The sequence below is a fragment of the Mirounga leonina genome, unplaced genomic scaffold (genome assembly GCF_011800145.1).
Source record: "Mirounga leonina isolate KUSES-001 unplaced genomic scaffold, KU_Mleo_1.0 Mir_180, whole genome shotgun sequence".
Classification (NCBI taxonomy): domain Eukaryota; kingdom Metazoa; phylum Chordata; class Mammalia; order Carnivora; family Phocidae; genus Mirounga; species Mirounga leonina.
Window position 1 is genome coordinate 15,887,312 of NW_023270469.1, and position 23,811 is coordinate 15,911,122.

General features: G+C 37.4%; 1 long non-coding RNA gene across 1 annotated transcript in view; it reads right to left on the minus strand.

Annotated features, from left to right (window-relative positions):
* Positions 1-23,811, minus strand: part of LOC118023610 — a 298,589-nt gene that overhangs the window by 192,291 nt on the left and 82,487 nt on the right. The window contains exon 2 of the long non-coding RNA XR_004682854.1: positions 12,217-12,291. This is a non-coding gene — a long non-coding RNA (uncharacterized LOC118023610). The remainder of the gene's footprint in view (positions 1-12,216; positions 12,292-23,811) is intronic.

A 23,811-nucleotide genomic window follows, 5' to 3' on the forward strand; every position in this document is an offset into this window, starting at 1 on the left:
GATCTGTTTACATTCCTTCAGAAGATGTATAATAATTGAAATTCCCTTTCCTTTTAAGTTAGAGTTTGAGAGCCTCCAAGTATATGTAGAATGAGCATAAGATCAGTGGTGATGAGTACACTCCGGACCCAGACCCACAGTCAGCTACTACGGGTCCTCCAACATCACAGAGCTTTAAGTTATCTTGTTCACAGTCCTGTGGAGTTCAATGCATAAACATCATAGGCCTTTGCTTAATACCAAAAGCCAAAAAGAGGGAAGAGATGTTGAAATGAAGCTCATGAGGTGATTAAAATAGTATTAATTATGCCAAATTGCCTCAAGAAGTTCACAGGATATATTTACCTGACAAAAATTCTTCTATAGAATAGCAAATATGTCTAGTACTTGAAAAATGTTCAAATAAAATATATCAATATATGTATACATACAAGCAATGATATCCCATTTGGTTTTTAATTGGGACTTTTCAGTCACTATGATTTCTTTAGAGATGGGAAACTCCAAATCTCCCTGATTTCATCATTTAAAGCACAAATACAAAATTATACAAAATTAACTTACATAGTATAAAATCTAAGAATTTCAATAGTCAGATTATGAAAGCAAATTTTACCTCTTTTATACTTTTCATTTCCAAAATTACATATGAAAATAATGTCATTTTTCCCTTTTTATGACAAATCACTTTTTCCTTTCATAATTTCTTCTGTGTAAATTTAAAAAGTATTTATCACTCATTAAGTGAAAAAAAGGCAATATTTGTTTATATTTACCATCATTAATGATGGTTTTAAAATAAAATTTATAATATAATCCTTAATAATGTACTAATCTAAGATGAAATAGTTTTCACTTAAAATTATCTCTTCGTAATATACTACACAAAAATGATGAACTGATTTTTAAAATTCCTAAGAGGGTTGACAAGATTATAAATTACTGTGAAAATGGTCTATGGGTCAAAAGAGGTTGGGAAATGCTGATCTCTGAGGTCTATTTCAGCTCTAAAATTCTATATTTTAAATGAGACACCTCTGACTTTTCTAAATTAGTGGAAAGTAAACTTGCAAAGACTGCCAAATCCCCTATCACTCCACTAGATTCTTCCAAATTCACATGAATGTAACATACCAAGTCTAAAAACTTAGACAAATGAAAATCTGGAAACAGGAAAAATACATAAGTGCATTTTAAATGTGAACTTATCCACTGTATCTTATCTTTCCACATTATTTGCTGGGTTGCTAATTTACTTTATTCAGTGTGCCATTTGATCTTAAAAACTTGTAAGACAATAGCCTGCATATACTGGCGTACCCTGGCAATGAACTGGATTTAAAAAGTTCCTAGATTTGGGGCGCCTGGGTGGCTCAGTCGGTTAAGCGACTGCCTTCGGCTCAGGTCATGATCCTGGAGTCCCGGGATCGAGTCCCGCATCGGGCTTCCTGCTCAGCGAGGAGCCTGCTTCTTCCTCTGACCCTCCCCCACTCATGTACTCTCTCTCTCTCTCATTCTCGCTCTCTCAAAATAAATAAATCTTTAAAAAAAAAAAAAAGGTCCTAGATTTTTGGGGCGCCTGGGTGGCTCAGTCGTTGGGCGTCTGCCTTTGGCTCAGGTCATGATCCCAGGGTCCTGGGATCGGGCCCCACATCGGGCTCTCTGCCCCGCGGGAAGCCTGCTTCTCCCTCTCCCACTCCCCCTGCTTATGTTCCCTCTCTGGCCATGTCTCTCTCTGTCTAATAAATAAAATCTTTAAAAAAAAAAAAAAAATTTCCTAGATTTCTAAATGAAATTTTCAGCAACATCATTCAAGTCACTGAGAATATTCTTTTAAAGAAAAAAGCCAGTGAAAGAAGCAAGAAAAGAAACAAAATCGTAAGACGTCCTCAATCTTTGAACTCGTGGATCAGAAGAGGAGAGGTGAGGCTGCTGCCGACCAAGAGGGGACACTCAGGGACACTTACAGGAGAGAGTTTGGATCTTAAACAAAATTACATCATCTGTGAAAAACTTAGGTTTCAGAAAGAGCTGGATTACAGTTGGTCCTAGGCTTTTAGTGTTATGTAACAGAGTATACCAATATTTTTCTGTCAAGAGCCAGAGAGTAAATATTTTAGGTTTTGCAAGCCACACAGTCTCATCACAACTATTCAACTGTCACTGTAGTAGAAAATCAGCCATAGACAATACTAAACCAGTGAGCATGGCTGTGTTCCAATAAAACTTTATTTATAAACAAGGTAGGTGGGCCAGACTCAGCCTGCAGTTTGCTGAGATGTGGTCTATAATACCTTTTTAAGTGATGCAATTGAAGGATGGAATAAGGGGTGGAGATGTCCAATAGAAGAGAAAGAATTAGAGAATCTTAATGATTGCAAATACATAAGATTTTAAACCATTTTGATTAGCATTTGGAATCTCTATCTGGAGTAATAACAACCTATATATGCATAAGACTCACCCTTTCAAAGTACAGTAAATCTGTCAGAACTAACCCCCTGATGAAGCAGATCAATTCATATTAGTTCCACTTTACAGATAAGGAAATTGAGGCTGAGAGACCCAGATTTCTCAAAGATTTCTGAGTCAGTAAATGGCAGAGCTGGCACTGGCCTTTGGGTTTTCAGATACTTCTGAGTGCTCCTTCAAATGAAATTACTGTTTAAAATACATGCACACACACACACGCGCCACCCCCACATACAGTTTGTTTTCAAGACAAATTAATGCCATAGAGTAAAAATTTACTACCAGAATCAGGGTGTTTATGAGAAGCTTAGAAAATAACTAAAATAAGCAATAAAATAAGCTAAGTATAAAGTATCAATTGACAAATTTAGTCGGGTTCAGCTATCGAAGTTTCTTGTGCTGAACTAAATAATGTGCAATGTTATCTCAATTCTAAAATGCTTTGGGAATCACTATTTTTTGTAACAAATACTTGATGGCTTTCTTTTGAAAAATCAACTCTGCATATGGTCAGGGTAGCAGAAACATCTACTGCACAATGAAACTTCCATTTCAATTCTCTTTATCCCTGTCCCCCACTGCATTCATTCAAGTAACATACTCATGTGCTACACTGAAGTTTTACAAAGTTGAAAAGTCCAAAATACAAAATTATCATCCACGTCTACCATAACAGTCATGTAGAATTCTTTACACTATAAAGACAAACTTTCTTTTTTGCAATGATTACTGAGAGCCATTTTCACGGAGTAAGAGATGCCTAAGTTACCTCGTAAACTGAGCTTTTGATTTGGCGTCATGATAGTGTGACAGATTAACTTGTTTCTTTAATAGCATCCAATGAGAGGGTATTAAAGAGGCACGTTCTGCATGGAGCACTGGGTGTTACACGCAAACAATGAATCATGGAACATTACATCAAAAACAAATGATGTACCGTATGGTGACTAACATAATAAAAATAAAATTTAAAAAAATATATCCAATGAGAAAAAAGTAAAGGCCGATTTAATATATAATGATAGGTTCTCGTCGAAGACTTCATAGGACATTGGAGAAGCAAAAGTTCTGTGGGAAGTGAAATGGAGGAAAACGGTGGGAAATTGGAATCCTCACATATGGCACATACTAAAATCCCAAAGAACTTCTACCATAACAGTTCCACTGTAATATTTCCACTTAAAACTAAAAATGAGACCCCCCCATATTTATACATATGAACTTGCAAAAACTCATATTCAAGGAGTGTAGAAAATAATAGTGAAGAATTTTTCATTGAAGCACATTTTTAAACTTCAATATTGTATTTTGAGTACCACTATCAAATTGAATGGGTCATCAAAATGATGGATCAGTGATTTAAAATGAACTCAGTGTGTAAAAGGGAAAATAACCACGACACTGAAAATTATTAAAACAATAATCCCATCAGGCTCAAAATCCAAAGAATCAACTTAATAAGTAAAGTATCATATACGAAAATACATTTTTTCTTTGACTAAATCCACCATCAGTGCTTTAGTTTCAACATCACATAGAACATTAAATTAATGTTGTTAATTTAAACTTTAATGGTTTTTATAGGAACTTTATATAGTAATCTGTAAATTAGTTTAGGCTTACAGCTGTATAAAAGCTATATGCAGAGGAAATTAATGCCTAATTTAATGTTTGTCCAGATTTAAATAATATATCATATAAAATGGCTAAAAATAATTTCCATCGATGCCAGGAGTCCAAAAGAATACACCAGTTTAACAAGAACCAGATGTGGTTCTTTAAGAGAAGAGTTGGGCGTGCACAGACCTTTCCTATCGGGCAGCCTTTTCTTCTCGGACAAGGTCTGGAACGGAAGGAGAACCCATAAGAGCTCCTGGAGGCTGACTAATTAAAAGTCATCCGTAGCATGATTCCTCAGCTGTCCAGCTACAGGTGTGACCAGCAGCCACCCTTGTATCCCTCTGCGCCCAAGAATCCCATTTGCCTATTTTATAGGTTTCTGCATATCTAATGATAACAGAGTTACTATTTTATGAGATTTTCTTACCATGACTACCTTTTGCAAATATCTCAAAATATACTCCCTATGCCTAATTAATTTATACTTATAATAAGGTTTTTTTTTTTTAATAAGGTGCAATTAGAAACTGCTCTAGAACTTAAGAGAAAACGCAGCTCAAAGAAATTCAGTTCAATATATACCAGCACTTACATAGGTAAAAGACATTTACAAAGCATTAAGGATAGAGAGCTAAATTAGGTTAATGGTCTCTACACCAAAACACAGAAGCAGGCCACATTTCATCCATAATCCAGTGGCTGTTAGGTTATTTCAAGCCACCAAGAGAAGAGAAAAAAAAGTTTAAAAAAATTTGGTGGTAGTGTTGTCCATAAAAATACAACAGGTTATTTTTTTAATCGTAATGACAAGAGTGATTATTAAGAGTTCATGAGCATCGTCCTAAGCAAGCTGCATGTATTATCTCATTTAATCCTGAGAACACTTCATAAGGCAAGTGTAACTATTACCTCCATTTTTTAAACCTGCTCTCTTTCTTTTTTAAGATTTTATTTATTTATTTGAGAGGGGGGGGGGGAGAGCACAGAGGGAAAGTGAGAGGGAGAAGCCGACTCTCCACTGAGCAGAGAGCCCAACGTGGGACTCAATCCCCAGGACCCTGAAATCATGAAGGCAGATGCTTAACCAACTGAGTCACCCAGGTGCCCCAATTACCTCCATCTTTAAAAGAAGAACCTACAGCATTTTTAGCTTGTAAACGCACCAAATAAAATTAGGTGGAAAGACAAAATTGCCACTGTTTAGGTCAAAAATAACTGAGTATTGACAACTATCGATAAATGTTGTAGTTGATATGCAGTTAAAAAAAAAATTTCTAAGAAGTTTCCATCTAAATACCATCCCTTGCAGTGTAGAACAACCAGATCTCAATTTACCCATTTCCAGGTCACCAGTTAGTTCATCCACCAACGTAACATAGTACAAGTGGGTACTTAATAGAGAGTCATCCTCTACTTAGAATTCTCAGGTAGAGCGTGATGATGACTTGATATCTTAATTAAGAAGTTTGCAAAAATCTAAATATCTTCACTCTTTCTCAATGCAGGAGAATGCCCTTGCTTCTCACAGCTCCCTCTCTGGTCTGATCAAGTCTTTCTTTGGTTTTGTACTCTGCACCAAAGTTGTACATATTAGATTTTTAATTGCAGAAAAATACAATATGATGTCTATAAGTATTACAAAGATGGCAAAAAGCATGAATGATACTATACTTTCATGTCAGGCACGGGCCTCCTTCTCTTACCTCCTTGCCTAATATACTATATCATATCTTTTGTAAATATAAAATTACTTGCTAAGAATTCATGTAAGCACAACATAAACAATATAAATATTTTTTTTAATGTACACAGGCAACCTAGAAATCGCCATCTGTAACTAAGGCCCCTTTATTGCCTTGATCAATTTTCAACTCCTTAAAATAAATTATTCTCAGAAAAGTTCACTTAAAAACTCTCCAGAATTTGGCTGGACCACATTTAAACCATCCCAGGCAAGTGAAAAACCATGGTTATGGTTTCAAGACTTCCAGGAAAAGAAGTTCCTATCAACCATTCATACGTTGGTGTGATTTTAACTATTACTGAACTGCTCCTTATATTTAGCCTAAATCTTTAATGTTATACATCATCTTAATTTCCTGTCATTTCTTTTCTTAGTGGACAAGAACTGCAATTAAATTACATGAGATTGAGGTAGACCCTGGCTTCTAAAAAATAAATATCTGATGAGAAGCTGTTTAGTGCATCTAGAATTTCCTTAACCTAATATTTGAACAACTGTTTAAATAGTGGATGCTATAAATGCTATCAAAACAATGTACAAAACTCAACGTACTGAGTCATAATCACCTACTACAGTCATTGACCAAAATCTCAACAGAGAAACTCTACCTAAGCATTTCGCAGGAAAGCCAGCAAGAGCTAGTCTCCTCATTTCAGCAAGTTCCACACATACCCAGATCTCAGGCCTGGTTGAGCTTATGTTCAAAAAGCAAGTTCTGCCCTACTCCAGCCCTAAAGTAGATGGTATCACAGACTAGTGTTACCAGAGCAGTGGCCTCAAATTGTTAAATTCAAGAAATCACACACAGATTCTTCACCCAAGTGAACCCACAAAGCCCCAGGACAATAGTGGAAATACACTGATTCTGGCCTGAAAAGTTAATTCACCCCTTCACTGCTGTCCTGCTAGGTAGTTTTCTGGCTTCTCCTAACATTCTACTGATTTTCACTGATTTAACTTGCTTAATTCTAAGATGTATTTTGAAATGGACACTTCACTGGTTTTCATTTTCATTGCTTTCAACAGAGCCTACTTAAAATGTGGCACAGAATTAAATTACTTAAAGACCAACTATAGTTAATCAGACCTTCGCTCCTAAAACTGAAAGCTCCTATTGAACACGCTTGAAAACAAAGTCAGTGCCTCATTTTCCAGGATCATAATTCATGTAGCACAGTGACTTATTAAATATTAAACATTGTTTGATAAAACATCAATATTCTTTGTTTTACATCAAAACTTGTGTGCCTGTAAAATGTCCCCACCACATCTTCCCCCGTTCTCTTTCTTTGCATTTTGATATTGACAAAATGAAACTGGGATCGTAACATTTTTGTCACACTGCACAGTGACTGCTACCAAAATTATGTAACCCGTTCTAAAGCCCGTTTCCTGCAAGTACCACCATCTAATTTGTCAAGTCCCCTAAAGGAACCAAGGCATGTGGGAAACAGATGGAGAAAAGCACAGTGGAGTAGGAATGGAAAAGAAATTTCACTTGAAGAGAAGGCGAATAAGAAGGAAATGTGGATAGAAACTGGAGTCAAATATCCAGATTGGGGCACAGCTTCAAGGGACAGGAGGACAAAACTCAGAAAATGAATGGAAAAGACCCAGAGGCAGGATATAGAAGGGGGAAAATCCCCAGAGACACAAGGTATAATGGTCACTTATTATGGCCACTCAATTTTATAACAAATCAAAAGAAGGATTTTTATCTTGGTGTGCGGAATGTTCAGTATTTAGGTTCTCTAGCTGAGGGCATCTTAACCTGGATGCTTAAACCTCAAAAGGATCATTGATGGGCATCACGGAGTACAAGAATGCTCTGAAATACTGCATAAAACGAGGGGGGTGTGCATGTGAGAGAGAGAGAGAGAGAGAAAGGCAGAGACAGGATATGCAGATGTGTGAGAGTAAGAGTATATGTGTGTACATGTGCATATGGACATAGCTTTCATCAGATTCTCAAAGGAATCCATGACCCTAAGTAAGTTAAGAATCACTGCCCTAGAGGCTAAAGGCACTGTATACCCATCTCCCTTTGGTACAGCGGGGAAAAACACTGTGACTGCCTTGAGTGATTTCCCCTGCAGCTTCCCTTATGGGTCACGGGACTTATTTGAATTACAGGTCACCAACTGCAAGGAAGGTGCTCATGGTCACATTCACTACGATGGAAACTTCCCCGCAACTACCCACATTGGAACACAACATGCAAACAGATACATTCAGGTGCATTGTGATAAATAATGTACTCCACAGGGCTGGGGAAGGGCATTGTATGGCCAAGAAAAAGCCACCTTGAACTTACAAAAGGAAGGATGCTAGCAGAGAAGAAAGAATGAATGCCATCCTCAGTGAGCAGGGTAATACTGAAAACACTGGATGTGAGTTCTGTCTTTTATAATGCTGCCGAATAATCCCAATATTTCTGTCACTATCAGCTAACCAAAAAACATGAGGGATGAATGATGAGTATCCACCACTCACACTAAAGTCGGGAAATTCCTGTGATTGACTGACACTCCATCATCTTTCTCTAGAAGTATTTATATTGGACCAGGCATGGCAGATACGATATTGCTTAATCTGTATTGTAGTTGCTGTTGCTTCTGTATCTTACCTAACCACAAATAAAACTTAGCTCATTGAATCTGTAAGGTAAACAAACATCCATCATCAATAATTAACACCTACACACACACACACACACACGCACGCACAACTACATACACAGAGAAAACATATTCATAGGTTCGGAAAGCCTCCTGTAAATACAGGAAATAGTACATTTCTACCAAACCAACTTTGCTATAGTTTTCAGTTTAAGGATAAGCGCTCAAATAATCTCGTTCTCTTGTTTTATTCTGTTAAAAGCACTGGAGCTCTCAAGAAACTCCCTTTATGTTCTCTTACAGGATACCATCTAAAAAAACCCCACTGAACAGTAGGAAATATTTATGTCAGGGGTACAGATCCTTCAGCTGTTTTGCATGCCAAACTAAACTAGTTTTCAACACCACTGGAGCCCTCTCAGAAGTGTGTGCACATATTAAATGTCTAGACCTTTCAAGATGTTTGAACAAGAGATTAAGCCTTGTATTTCCCAGTCTCACCAATTTGAAATATTCATGTGGAGATAGAGTGGGTATGAGATGTCCAGGAGTTATCATCAGGAAATATCTAATGACATCATGAAAACTCTGCTAACCTACAAGTAATTCCTACCAAGATTTACAAACAAGGAGGAATGAAGCTTTACCAGTGGAGAAATACAGATGAAAACCAGCAGGCTTCTGGCCAGCAAAATGAAGTGCACATGAAAATATTATTATAGGCTCCAAAAAGTTGTGATTCTGATTTTCTACATTGGATTTTTACTTGATCAGAAACCCATCAAGCTAAATTTTGGATACAGGTTGACCAAACCAAAACACAAAAGGCAGAGAGAGTCTAACAATCTATTTTCATCAGAACAGAAATTTTGCCCAGGATCTGCTTTCATTTAATTCTGATAGTAATTTTTAAACTTTTACTCATTGTTTCTATGTCATGTAATAGCTTTGTGGAACCTAGTAATTGCTAAGAAACAGTATCTTTTTGTAAAGTTTTGTGAATTTTCAGACATTAATCACTTCTCTATACAGGCAATATTGGGTACCGTCCTCTAAATTTCATTTTTAAAATTTTTTAAAAATATTTTTAGAGAGAGGGAATGGGGAGAGCAGAGGGAGGGGGAGGGAGGGAGGGAGAGGGGGGGGGGGGAGAGAGAGAGAGAATCTCAAGCAGGTTCCACACCCAGCATGGAGCCCGATGTGGGGTTCAATCTCACAACCCTGAGATCATGACCTGAGCTGAAATCAAGAGTTGGACACCCAGTCCACTGAGCCACCCAGGCACCCCTGAAATTTCATTTTTTAAATAACTTTGGTTTCAAAATATATTTCAAATGAGTTTGGATTTCTTTCTTTCATTTTTGTCATCACCAGGATTTATTTACCTATTCATTTGTAAAGCTTCATAACTAGCCTGAGAAATGCTTAATATTGACTTCAGCAGACACCATTTTTATTTATTAGCAGGATCCAAAACAACTTTCTCATATTTACTTCTGGAAACTTCAAACAGTTCCTTCCTTTTTTTATTTCTTTGTGCCTTCAATTGCTTCCTACTCTTGGAGGGGAAAAAAAGAAAAACCCTACTTTTCCACTTTAAGAATTTAAACAGAAAGATTTCAGTGATTTAAAATCAACTCACTGATGCAATACAAAAACTATAAATGTCATATAGAGTGTTCACAAGTTGAACAACCCAGGAAAACATGACAGGATTATTCCAAAGTTGTTATTGGAAAAAAGAGTGGCTTGATTTTGTTTTGCCATCATCATCCTCAGAGAGCTATGTAACAGAGTGACTTTTTTTAACAGCAAGCAGTAGCATTCACGCTCAGGAATAAACCATCTTCGGATAGGAAACACTCTCATATGCCACTTTACATGTGGAAAATGAGCCAAATTGCAAGATAAAAACAACAAAAAGAAAATGCTAAACTGTTTTTCATGTACAAACATAGAAATCAGGAGGTGGGAGAAGGAGACAAGAAATGAGTATCAAATAGAAAAAGAAGTGAGTGATTCAAAGAAAAGTAGTCAAGTTTCTGTAGTTAAGAGGCTAAAGATTCCCTTGAAAAAATAGATTATTCATTATAAAGTTGCTTGTATCACTGCGAAGTAAATTCCTTTTGCCTCTAAACCTTTAACCAAGTGGGTTGCTAAAGCGTATCTTATGTAAGTGGTTTGGGGAAAATGAAGGTAAGGGCTGACTTCCCTAATTAGGTTGCTATGGAATGCAGAGACTTCCAGGAGTGAAAAACAAGCTTGATAGAGTACGGTTTTTGTGGGGACCTGGAAGTCACTGGAATCAAGTACTTAGAGCCAGGAGGGGCCACAGAAACACAGTCCCCAGAAATTAATTGCATTTTTGGTGAGATCTTCAGGTTTCCTATAGGATGTTATCTAACCATCAACTTAAATCTCAAAGGACAAATTCATGTCAACTGACATCTGGGGAACCCTGACAGTCCTTGTGTGGCTAAACTTCTCCTCTCATAGGCTTCTCTGAATCAACAACTTCTTCACTAAGGCAAAGAAACCCCACTTGACCTAATTTCAGGAGTTCAATTTTGAGCTGCATACTCTGCTTCTGTCACACATGTGAATTTCTTTCTTCTTCTAGATTTTTAGCTTTAATTTCCTAATTGACACTGTGGAAAAGAAAAGAGAAAAGCCTGGTTTGTATTCCCTTTTGGTGATAGAAATGACTCATGAGGATGTCCATGAACTGAGAAATCCATTTTTGAAGTCTTGGCTTGTAACCTACTACTTAAGGGAAGCTCTGGTTGTCCCCAAGCCTCACCTGCTGCCCAGGCATCCCAGGTTATGAAATCAAGGCAGTGAGGGGTGACATCTGAGGGCCAGCTTTGTACCCCAGGTATATGCCCATTCCTACCCCAGCACCACAAAACCCAGTATTTCTTCTTACTCTTAAGACAGAATTAGATCATGGCATTTAACTGAAAATGAGAAATAAATTTAGTGTGCTTTCTGTCCCATGTATCCCTAGTACTTCTTGTTTATAATAATACAGAGATAAAGATCACTGTGTGTGTAAAATTGGTTTTCCAACAAATTCTGTTGCCCTTAAAATAAGTTTCCCAAGATAAAAAAAAGAAGGAAAACAACCAAAGCAGGAAGGAAGGAATAGAGAAAAGGAAAACAAACAAACAAACAAACAAACAAACAAGAACAGTAAAGGTCCACTGAAATATAACATGCATTACCTGGCTAGAAATGTTGCCACATGAACTAAGAAAGTTTGATGTGTTTGAACTGTATTGTGACTCCCCTCTGGAAGAAAACATAGAGGAAAGACATAGTTGTCTGCTTGGGCTTCTCTCCAAGGAGGTCTCTCGGAAGCTCAGAATGTCAGACACCCCGAAGTAGGAAATGGGAGGGCGGGTATGGGAAACAATCTTAAGACTGGCCCAATGCGTCAGCTGCATTTGCACAAGTCCTGCAGGGCAAAGAAGGTCTGCAAAAGATACCAGACTTGCATGTGGCTGCTGGGAGATTCTGGTCTAAAAATGGAAAAATTAGGGTCACAAAGGAAGGCTTGGATACATATCAAGCTTGACGAGAGTAAGACAAACTGTCTTGCACTTACATAGCCAGCCTAAAGGAAGCTACCAGGAAGACAAGAAAATGTGTGTGTAAATAGGCAGGGAGAAAAGGTGACCAGTGGCCACTTGGTTCCTAAAAAGCATCTTTGGGGCTCTGTCTGTGGCTTTTACTTATCTATTTATCCATCTATCTACCTACCGACCGACTTGAAGAGAATCCTAAGGGACGGCCACGACTTTCATCCGTCTTCACCTGGCTTGTAGCAGAGGTGAACTGCAAGGCAAACCAGTTAAGATATAAAGTCATATTCACAATTTTTTATTTCTTTTGGACCCATCCTAATTTATTTTAGACTGTACAATTCTATTTTATAGTAACAAATAAATGACTTACATGTAAATCCCAGCAATTACTGAATGAATATTTGCTTTTTGGAAAGCAATATGTAGACTCTACTGGTCTTTTCCCTTACCAAAATGCATTAAGGAAGAAAAGAAATAGTATTGGAAAACAGGAAAATTTTGGGAACAGTGAAGACACAGCAACCCACGGTGTCAGCTTCAAGGGACATCTTTTTACCTCTTCTCCCCTAAATCTGCCTGATCATACAAAGAATGTCTGCCAAACAGATGATGCTCTTAAATGGGGTCCATGGACTTGAGGAGGGACAATCCACCTCCAACACTGTTCTATTAGCATAATATATTGTGTAATTCCATTTATAGGAAATGTCCAAAACAGGCAAATCCATAAAGACAAAAAGTAGAATAGTGGTAACCTAGAAATGGGGATAAGGTATAGGGAGTTGGGAAGAAACGGGAATGACTGCATAGGTATGGGATTTATTTTGGGGATGATAAAAATGTTCTAAAACTAATTGTGATCATGACTGCACAACTTTGAATATGTTGGAAATCACTGAATTACGCACTTTAAGCGGTGAGTGGTATAATATGCAAATTCTATCTCATTAAAGCTGTTGGCTAAAAAAAAAAAGACACACTGACCCACCAGAAATGTACGGTTAGACCTTCCGGTAAAAGAGCAACACTTGGAGGGTATGCTCATCAAACTCTGAAGCAATGGAGAAAATGCCAAGGAGAGTAAATAAATATAAGGGCTCCCTTATTTACCAATACAAACCTCAGAAAGAAGGAGACTTTTCTGGGTCTTCAGTGAGTTTGGCTTAAATTTATTTTTTTTCTATAGCAACTGGACTAAATACTGCACTAATTGAATTCTCCCTGGGTCAAGTGCCTATAACTTAGTGAAGACATTTAAAACGAACATGGCAACAAAGGAAACTCTGTGCCAGGTGAGTCAGTGAGCAGCTTCACTGGACAAATGGGACTAGCTCCTCTGATCCTTCTGCTTCTGGCTATCAAAGCTCTCATCAGTGAAAGCCAATGAGTTTTCAACATCCTAAGACAGTAAGGAGGTTGTAGTATTTGCAGGGATAATTTTAAATACAGAAATATTTAGCAACATTTTCTGATATGCAACATTTTCTGGTATGCAACACTGTGCTTCTCCAGGCAGAAATAGTATGTTATAGGGCAGAATGTCATTTTTATTAAGGCTAGGGTATTGGTTACAAATTGTGCGATATCCTCCATACCATACATTTTCCCATGTGGACAAAATTTATTTGAAGTGTGTCCTCCGAAATAAATTTAAATACCAGTAAATTGATGGTGATTCAAAAAAAAAAATAACTACTTATAAATGTGTCTTTTTAACTAAGCATTACTGACAGAAACATTAAAATCAAGGGGTATAATTTTCTAGAAGTAGCCACAAGGAGAGGGATTTTAGCACAAACACAGTGAAACTCCTAGTTCAAGATTCACTTTCTAGCCCAGTGAAGATACTGGGGAGGGAGAAGAAGGAGAGCAGGACATTTAAAAGCCAGCAATCTGACACAAAGTTGAATGAATGTTCCCACCTTCTTTAAAGGAGAGAGGCAGGACAATAGGCAGTTTTCTCACAGAAATTTTCATTTTTTAATCATGTGCAGCAGAGCCCCACCAGTGTGATTAACATTCACCCATCTGCCTGAACACAAAGTCCTCAACTTTCCACATTTAAGTTCTACGGATAGTTTTAATGTATTACCAATTAAACAAGTTTTCCCTTCCACTGTGGTTTTTGGACTTAGAGAAAAATCTGATTCACTTTTACTGTTGTTAGAGAAGATGAGAAGGAAGAGAGAACCTGAATTACTCCTTTATCAGACCAAAGTTAAATGTCACCAAGTTATAACTCTATAGAACCGACACCCTTGGTAGCCATGCGACCAAAGGAAGCCAAGATTGACAAGGTACAGATTCAAATGCATTTTCTCCATACCAGCCACACAGAAAGAAGGGGTATAATCCAGACACATGTAAACCATACATACACAGCCATCTTGCTGGTTGAGTAAGGATATGTGGTAATTTATCCTGAAATACTTCCTTCTAAATGAAAAAAAAAAAAAAAAAAGCAACCCGGTTTTACTGTCCCAAGGAGGGTATGACAGCAACAATTTACAATTTCCTCCCATCTCATTCTTGTTCATCCTCCCTCCCTCTGCCTTTCCACTCACATCCATTCTCCATTTCCTGATAACTTTGCATCACGTTAGTTCATGCCTAATATAAAATGGTGGTATGTGGAGGAATTTAAAAACAAACAAACAAACAAAAAAGGTAAGAAAAAGGAAAAGAGAGTATGACTGGGAGGAAGATCGGAGAAAGAGGAAGATTGAGAGAGACAGAGAGAATGTCAAAACCCAAGTCTGGCATTTGCCTATTTAAATTCCATCCTGCAGCCCTGGCCAAGCTGAGCGATAGATGGGCTGCGTTATGAATTTCTGATCAGACAACTGATAGGTTATGAGATAGGACATAATCCCATTGAGAAAGCCTTTTCTTCAAAGCAGGGGCAAGTAATAGCTTAGCCTTGAGAGACGGCTCCTTGCTCTGCCCTTTATGTGCATGTGTGTGTGCGTATACATATATAAATTTTTGCTTTCCTTAAAAAAAGTCACAATAAGCATTTTATGATGATAAATGTGCAGCAGTAATTGACGATTGCTTGCATCTGAAACAGGGACGTGCCTTGGCAAATCAGATACCCTCCCTCACCAAATAAACTGTGTGGCTTTTTTAAAACCACATTAGAATTCTCTCCTTTGCCCATCTTATTCTGGTACCCACATTGATGACCTAAAAGAAAAGTGAAAAGATTGAAAACACACAACAACACTGGTATCTGGGGTACATTCTACGATTTGCTTCCCTTTCAGTATTTTGTGTTTACCTCAAAAAAGAAATACCATGTACCTACAACGGACAATATCATTCACGTACAATATTCAAAGGAGAAAAAAACCAAGTCTTAAAGACTTTTTTTTTAATTCCCACACATGTGAAACAATATTTTAAATTGCTTTGTGCAGTAATTATAGGCAGTTAATTACTCTAGCTCTAGTTAAGCATTACACTAACTAAGAGGTTTGTAGGTTAATTGAAAATTGCATAATTGAGACAGGGTATTAAGTATCCAAGTCAAGACTTTGCAACAGCTTATGACTACTGCACCATAAAAAGTTAGAAACCACAGGCCTGGTATCAGGGGCTGCTGGAGTCAAGTCTATTAGCCTCTCTGCATCAGATGCACCCACACACACAAAAAAAGACCTCCAGCTGCAATTTGTAAGCGAAGGAAAAGTCACTCAGAATTATATGAGTTATAATAGCATTACAGACAAGAGAGGTGTTTATAAATACAAGCAGGGAAAGCTTAAAATATAGGAATTGTCATCACATTTAAAGGAAATAAGGCAGCTGGATCTCATTCCTATCCAATTGTGAGTGACATCACATAAGGTGAACAGCGTCTTGTGTTCTTGGTTTTCCTTCTTTAGCGCCAAAAGGCATCCCAGTACCTAATGGAAATCTACTGTTAAAGAGAAGAGAGAAAGGGTTACTGATATCTGTTTAACATAATGTTCATCTTATGGCACAAACTTAGTGCAGGGAGAATCAGCATCCCATTAAACCTGGAGTCCTCTAAGCCAGTTTTGAGAGGTTTGTGTGTGTGTGTGTGTGTGTGTGTAAAACAACATTCCTTTGGTGATTTAGGGAAATTTATCTTCCACTTATAAATTCACCAATTATTAATTATGATCTGCAAGATCAAAATTGTGAATGTCTATCAGGACCATTTTGCCTTTCGAAATGCAATGTTTTCACTTATGCCACACATGCATGTCAAGGTAACTTCAGTTCTCTTTACCCTCTAAGCTGTAATAGATCCACTAGCCAAGTGTGGATGGTGGTGGGGGGGAACAATCTGAGAGTGCAAATTATTTACCTGATTTAGATTCATTACAGTCAGGCCTGCCATCTGCATTTCACTTTTTAAAATGGGGAACTTGCCCTGAAAGAATATTATGTAAATCTTTCTGTCACAGATTATTGCCTCTATACATGACTTCCACACCGTGCATCTGCTTTCTATGCAAGCTTATTACATACACATACACAATTTCCCATTTTTAACCTCCAGTCCTTCCCATTCTCCTCTTCCCCCAACACTCATTATGAGGAAAATTACCTCAAACAGGACACTACTGGTTTTCTTCCATTCAATTTACATAATTGCTGTTTTGTTGCTTTTTTTTTAATGCGGAAATTTTGTTCCCCAAAGCAAAGCTTCAATGTTAAAATAGCAAAATGGAGTTTCACTCAGGGTTATAAATGTAGGGGTACTCCTAGCAATGCATTCTGGGGCATTCTCAGCCCTGTACAAGCCTTTTTCGAGGATTTTGGTCAACCTTGTCCATGATGGTGACAACCTGCAGTAAAATATATGTTGGCCAGTGAAACTCAGCCTCTGAGAACCATGAAAATAGCTGTTTTAGGATTTTAGAATCATGAATTTTTAATATAACACTATGCCAAATCTATGAAGAACTGACTTAACACTGATTAATAATGATACTTAACATCAACATTTGTGTATATAAGTAAAGGGACAAAAATACTACTTTTTTCCTAAAGGAGCAATATTTAAAAGTAACCTTTATAGGTTCCAGGTTCACATTTCTTTTTCTGCAATTGCTTTATTAAATACTTAAGAGATAAAAATGTATTTTTTAACCCTGAAATATATTGCATATATAGAACAGTGTAAACACAGATGTATAGTTGAAAGAAAAATCATAAAAACACCCACATAACCTCTAACCAGGTTAAGCAGCAGAACTTTGCCAACACCTTAGAAACCACCCCATGCCTCCCTGTCCTGAACTCCACCATCATCCTTTCCTTCTCATGCCCTATAAGAGGTTCCTACTGTCCTGACCTTTTTATCATATAGTTTTTCTATCTGCATATTAATCCTAACAAGATTTTAATTTTGCCTGTTTTTATACTAATAAAATCCTTACTCTTCAGAGCTTGTTTCAGTTCCTCAATATTAAAAGATTCACCAATTCGGTCATGTGCAGCCATGGTCCAGTCATTTTCATTGTTGTGTAGTATTCCATTTTATGAATATATCAGTCTTTATTGACCAGTTTTTGCTGATGGACATTCATTTATTTCTAGTTTGGGGCTATTATCAATAGTTCTAGCATGAACATTCCTGTTCATGTTTCCTAGTACTCACAAACAAGATTTTCTCTAGGGTATATGTAGCCAGGAGTGAGGATGGTATGTCTTGGGTATACAAGTGAGCTCAACTTAACCAAGTAAACCCAACTCTTCTCCAATATGGTGGTCTCAATTAACACTCTCATTAGCAAAGTTCCCAATGATCTTCATCTTTGCCAACTTTTTAAATTGTTGATAAGGTGTTCGGTGTGCAATGATATCGCTTGAGGGTTTTAATTTGTAATGACCTCATTACAAGTGGCGTTAAGCATTTTTTCATATGTTTACTGGGTTTGCTCTTTTGCTTAACGGGTCGAGAATTATCATCCATTTTCTCACTGGATTAGTCTTTTCCTTATTCATTTGCCAGAATTCTTTATATGTTCTGGATATTACTCTTTTGTCAGTATGTGTTACAAGTATTTTTTTTATTTTATTTTTTTTTTAAAGATTTTATTTATTTACTTGACAGAGAGAGATGCAGTGAGAGAGGGAACACAAGCAGGGGGAGTGGCAGAGGGAGAAGCAGGCTTCCCGCTGAGCAGGGAGCCCGATGCGGCGCTCGATCCCAGGGCCCCGGGACCATGACCCGAGCCGAAGGCAGACGCTTAACGACTGAGCCACCCAGGCGCCCCACAAGTATTTTTTTTTAAAGATTTTATTTATTTATCAGAGAGAGAGAGAGTGCACAAGCAGGGGGAGTAGTAGGCAGAGGGAGATGCAGGCTCCCCGCTGAGCAAGGAATCCAATGTGGGGCTTGATCCCAGGACCCTGGGATCATGACCCGAGCCAAAGGCAGATGCTTAACGACTGAGCCACCCAGGCGTCCCTACAAGTATCTTTTCAGTGAGATGTGCTTTCTTCTCATTCTCTTTATGGTATCTCATGATAAATAGAAGTTGTTAATTTTAATGCAGTTCTATTTATTATTCTTACAGTTAGTGCTTTTGTGCCTTGTTTAAGAAATTTTCCCACAATTATCTTCTAAAATATCTTTCTAAAAGCTTTATTACCTTTCCTTTTACATCTTCAGGTCTTTGTTCTACCTGGAATTATTTTGTATATTATGAGCTAGAGGTTCAACTTCATTTATTTTTTTCATATAAATAACCAATTTTCCCAAAACCATTTACGGGAAAGTCTCTCCTTTCCTCACTGATCTATAAAGCCATTTCTGTTATGTATCTAATATATACATATGAGTTATTCTATTTCTTGGTTTTCTATTTTGTTCTATTGGCCTCTTTATATCTGTACCATTACTACACTGGATCAGCATGGCCTAATAACATACCTTAACATCTGGTAAGTCCCAACTACGTTTTTCTTTTTTTATTGTTTTAAGGATTTTACTTATTTATTTGACACACAGAGAGAGAGCACAAGCAGGGGGAACAGCAGAGGAAGAAGGAGAAGCAGGCAGAAGGAGAGGGGGAAGAAGTCTCTCTGCTGAGCAGGGAGCCTCACGCAGGGCTCGATCCCAGGACCCTGGGATCATGACCTGAGCTGAAGGCAGACGCTTAACCGACTAAGCCACCCAGGTGTCCTTAAGTTTCTTTTTTTTTTTTAAAGAATCTTTTTTTTTTTAAGATTTTATTTATTTATTTGAGAGAGAGAGAATGAGAGACAGAGAGCATGAGAGGGAGGAGGGTCAGAGGGAGAAGCAGACTCCCCGCTGAGCAGGGAGCCCGATGCGGGACTTGATCCCGGGACTCCAGGATCATGACCTGAGCCGAAGGCAGTCGCTTAACCGACTGAGCCACCCAAGTTTCTTTTTTTAAGTTGAGATTAAGTTGAGTTGCTGACTGAGACTGCATTGAAGCTTTAATTTTTAGAGAACTGTTATATTTCATGAACATGCAATACTTGTCTATTTAAATCCTTTTTCATACTGTTCAATTAAGTTTTTAACTTTAAGGTTAGCGGCTTTATACAACTTTAGCTACATTTGTTCCTAGGTTATTCATATTTTTGGTACTCTTAGAAATGGTGTGTGTGTGTGTGTGTGTGCACGCATGTACACACACATAGAGAGAGAGGAGGGGAAGGGCAAAGAGAGAATCTTAAGCAGGCTCCACACCCAGCGTGGAGCCGGAAGCGGGGCTCAATCTCACAACCCTGAGATCACAACCTGAACCAAAATCAAGAGTTAGACGCTTAATCAACAGAGCCACCCAGGCACCCCAGAAATGATATGTATTTTAAAATGTATTTTCTAGGGGCACCTGGGTGGCTCAGTCATTAAGCATCTGCCTTTGGCTCAGGTCATGATCCCAGGGTCCTGGGATCGAGCCCCGCATCGGGCTCCCTGCTCAGCGGGAAGCCTGCCTCTCTCCCTTTCCCACTCCCCCTGCCTGTGTTCCCTCTTTGGCTGTGTCTCTCTGTCAAATAAATAAATAAAATCTTTAAAAAAAAGTATTTTCTATTTGTTGCTAATATACAGAAATGTAGTTCATTTTTCCATATTGATTTTGGTTTCCAGCAACCTTGTTAAATTTTTACTAATTTTAATAATTTGTCAATTGATTCTTTTGGGTTTTCTATATCACAATCATATCAGCTATGAAGAATAACAATAAATATTGTTAGTTCCTCCTTCACAATCCTGTACTGTTTATTTCCTTTTCCTGCTTTATTGCACTGGCTAGAAAGTCCAGTGCCATGGTGAATAGAAGTGATGATAGGTACTTTTATCTTTTCCCTGATCTCAAAAGATTTGTATTGTTTATCCATTAATAAGGATGTTTGTTGGAGGTTTTTTAGACATTAGTTGTCAGATAAAGAATGTTTCTTTCTAAGTATGCTAAAAATTTTCACATTAGGTATAATGAATTTTATCAAATTATTCTTCTGTATCTATTAAGATTATCATATCATTTTTACTTTTAATTATATAATATGTAATTATATAATTATATATTAATTGATTTATTACATTAAACCAACATAGCACTCCAGAAACAAGCCCAGGACATAAAATAATATCTTTTATACACAGTGCTAGATTTGGCTTGCTAATACTTTGCCCTTGACTTTGCATCTCTGTATCTTAAAGAGATAGGCTATAACTTTCCTTTTCTCATACTATTCTTGTCAAGTTTCACTATCAAGGTTAGGCTAGCCTCACAAAATAAGACAAACAATGTCTTAAACATTTTATAATTGTAATTAGGCAACTAATGGCAGAAACCTAGTGGTGCCTTGTACACTTCAAGCCAGCTTTCCTTATCTACCTCTTCCTACCTCTTCAAGGTTCAGGCAGAAAACAGAAACTACACCAGTTAATGTCACAAAGAAAATTTAATATAAAGAGTTGTTAACTAGTATAAAAAATTCTAACCAGCTAACTAAAAAACCAAAAAGAACCCTAAGTAATCAAATAAGTATCAACCCCTCCAAAGACTGAGTGAGTGAAGAGAAGAGGTTGAAATTATTAAAACTAAGGGGTTGAGAGGAGGGCCAAACTCAGTTCTCTGAAGAGGGAGTGATGAGCGGCTGCTAGTGGTTTCTCTTTGAAGGGCCTAATGAAACTGGCCCTGAAGATGCTAGGAGAACTGCAAATGGGATTCAGCTGCTACTACAGGAAACAACCTCCATGAACAGAGTGACAAAACGGTACTGGAACGACGCCCACTGGAACAAAACCTTAGAGGAAGTCCCTAAGAAGAAGACCAAAGGAGTGTATCATTTCTTCCTCTCCAGCCTTTCAGTATCCTTCTGGTGGTCTCTACTGGCAGAGCTTATGGGGAACCTGCTAGCAAGACAAAAAATGGAATTTGCAGGGCTTTAGCCCCCAGAATCACAAAGCAGCACATATAAATTTGGGTTTGGAGATGAAAGACAATAGTTTAATAAATGGCATAATATTTAAGTGGCAAATTACAGCAGGTGATGCCTGCCACAAAAGATAAGAATTTTCTTTCCAGTGATGAAGGCCACCTCCAACACCAAGGAGCTTAGAGCCATGCTTAGTGTCTGGATGGTGAATCCTATGGTTCATATGGGCTAAGATTCTCACCATCATCCCATATGGTAAACTGTAAAAAAGCCACAAATTACTTCTTTCTCATACCCATGCCTCTTTCCATATGACTTTGCAGCTTCTCCATTCCCAGGTGAAGACTATTTCTCTTGCCCTTAAATCTGGCCTTGAACATCACCCAAGCCAATGGATGCCTTAGTTGGTGTAATATTAAGAACATGATGCATTCAGAGGCTCAGAAAGTACCTTCCCTTTTTTGCTACTGAGGACAGACACCCATCATTAAGAATTTGCCTCCTAGAAAATGAAAGACCACATGGGACCCCATTAGTCTCAGTATTTCTAGCCATTCCACCTCATCCTTTTACTGTCTTCATAGTTTTGCCTTTTCCAGGACATCATATAGTTGGAATCATACAATAGCAAACTTTTCAGACTAGCCTCTTTCACTCAGCAATATAAATTGAAGCTGTTCCCTTATCTTTTCTTAGTTTTCTAGTTCTTTAACACTGAATATCAATATTCCATCATATGGATGTACCATAGTTTGTTTATCCACTCACCTACATCAAGTTTTAACAATTCTGAACAAAGCTACTATAAACATTTGTGTGCAGATTTTTATATGTATTTAAGTTTTTAACTCATGTGGGTAAATACAAAGAAGTGTGATTGCTGGATCACATGATAAAACTATGTTTAGTTTTCAAAGAAACTACCACACTATCTTCCAAAGTGGCTGTACTATCTTGCATTCCCACCATACATGAATGAGACTTCCTATTGCTCCACATCCTCACTAGCATTTGGTGTCCTCAACGTTTTAGATTTTAGTCATTCTAACGGGTGTTTAGTGGTATTTTGTTGTTGTTCTAATTTGCAATTCCCTAATGAAAATGACATTGAACATCTTTTCATATGTTTATTTGCCATCTGGACATCGCCTTTGTGAGATGCCTGTTCAGATCATTGGCCCACTATTTAATTGGGTTGTTTTCTTAGTATTGAGATTTAAGAGATTTTAGATATTCTGGATATCAAATCTTTATCAGACATGTGCTTAGCAAATATTTTCTCCCAGTCTGTGCCTTGTCTTCTCATTCTCTCAGTGGTATTATATTTTAAATTTCAGTTTCCATTTGTTCATTGCTAGTATATAATAAAATTGATTTTGTATGTTGCTTGTATCCAGAGATCTTGCTGAATTCACTTACTGGTACTAAGAGGTTTTCCTTAAATCGATTCTTGAGATACTCTAGACAATCATGTCATCTGCAAATAGGAAGAGGTTTTTTTTTCCTCCTTTCTGCTTAATATATGCCTTTTTTATTTCCTTTCTATATTACCCTGACTATAACCTATAGTACTACTGCAGTAGACTAGGCATCCTTGTGTTGTTGTTCCTGATCTGAGGGGAAAAAGCATTCAGTCTTTTACCATTATATATGAGGCTAGCTGGACGTTTCTTGTAGATGTACTATATCAAATTGAAGAAGTTCCCCCTCTATTCCAAGTTTTATGAGATTATTTTTCATTGGTCTCTCATTCATTCATTCATTCTTTTTCTTTGTACTATGTTTGTCTGGTTTTGAAATCAGGGTGATACTGACTTCATAGCTGGGGAGTGTTCCCTCCTCTTCTATTTTTTCTAAGAGACTGTAGAATTGGAATTAATTCTTCTTTAACCATCTGGTAGAATTATCCAGTGAAAGCATCAGGGCCTGGAGATTTCTGTTTCAGGAGATTTTAAATAAAAAATTCAGTGTCCTTAAGAGTTAAAGAACTATTGAAACCATCTATTTGAGTTTTAGTTGTTTGGTGTCAAATTTATGACAATAGAGTCAACATACTATTTTCTTATTATCCTTTTGATGTCTGTGGGGTGTGGTGATACCTCTGTTTTCATTCCTGATATTAGTAATTTGTGTCTTCTCTTTCTTCGTCATTCTTACTAGAGGTTTGTCAATTTTATTGATCTTTCCAAAGAACCAGCTTTTTGTTTTATTGATTTTCTCTACTATTATACTGCTTTTTATGTCTATGATTTTTGCTTGTATATTTATCATTTCCTTCCTTCCTCTCATTTTGGATTTATTTTGATTTTCTTTTTCATTGAGGTCTGAGCTTAGATTATTGATTTTGATATTTTCCCCTTTTTCCTAACGTAAG